The sequence below is a fragment of the Lupinus angustifolius genome, chromosome LG17 (assembly GCF_001865875.1).
Source record: "Lupinus angustifolius cultivar Tanjil chromosome LG17, LupAngTanjil_v1.0, whole genome shotgun sequence".
In the NCBI taxonomy this organism is placed as follows: Eukaryota; Viridiplantae; Streptophyta; class Magnoliopsida; order Fabales; family Fabaceae; genus Lupinus; species Lupinus angustifolius.
This window is the reverse complement of record NC_032025.1, coordinates 11363130-11364442: the sequence shown is the minus strand read 5'-3', so window position 1 is coordinate 11364442 and position 1313 is coordinate 11363130.

Genomic DNA, 1313 nt, shown 5'->3' with positions numbered 1-1313 from the left:
TATTTTGAGATGTATTAATAAATATGAGGTACACACTATGTATTGTATTCAAATATATTGTCGCTCATTTGTTTATAATTAGCTTACCTTCTGTTAATTTTATGTTTACACACTCTTATCATATTTTTCTCTTCGCTTACATTTTGTTCAAAGATGCCAAAGTGACACTAAGATGGTTTGTGTTTATGCTTTATATTTTTTGAGAGGGTTATTGTTAACATTTTCTAACATATTCTTAAATTTATAAGATGTTTGATACAATAACTTGTTCAACATCACAGATTAAATGATGACTCAATTATTTTTTCTAAGTCAATGTATATTTACCTAATAATAATAATAGTCAATATAATTAGAAAGAAAATACAAAATACACTACTTCCTTTATCATTTGTTTCATTCATATGTATTGTTGAAAGTTGAAAATAATTAACTAGATTATTTTATTTTTATCATTAAACTTCTACATAGAAGTGATTACATTCAAGCTTTTAAAAGAGAAATTTTATTATAGTGCGTAAAATCAAACTTTTCTTCTTTAAGAATTCAAGTGGTGTTTATAACATGTAAATATTGAGAACTTAGTACTAAGTAATGAGAATGTGGGTTCACACACACGACAGTGTCTGCCAACACGCTAAGTAATTAATTAATTTGTGCAATCATTATTACATAATAATGTAATAATGCAGTTGGAAAACATTTCATGACGACCTTACAAATTATATTCTAAACCTGATAACTTTATTTTACTGATTTCAACCTTACACATTAGGTAAATTTATTTTATATTCTGAACGTTGTTGTTTTTCTTAAGTTTAGAACATGACTGCGTGACTTTATTTGATTTTATTGTAGTGATATGAAGAAGTTCTTCAAATACAAATTATAATCCAACTTTTTCTTCTTTAAGAATTCAAGTAGTATTTATAACATGTAAATATTAAAAACTCAAGCATCAAACAATAGGAATGCGGGTTGAATTATTATAATGTCCTTCTCACTCACTAAAAAAATTCATATATGTTATTTTCATCAATTGTTTAGTTTTAACTTAAGCGTATTCAATTGTTGCAACTTCTTATAGGTATAATGTTTATTAGTATTTATCATTAGGAGATGAAGAAATGTAACACATTTCCATAGATGATTATAATCTCAAGTTAAAGAAGAAAAATATATTTAGAAACAAGAGGAGATTTATGCAACATCAGCGACAGGCAAAATCACAGGATTTGACTTTGCAGATGGAAATATTTTGAATTAGTGAGAAAATTATTATTATGATAAATGTTAGCAGTCTTTTCTTTGTG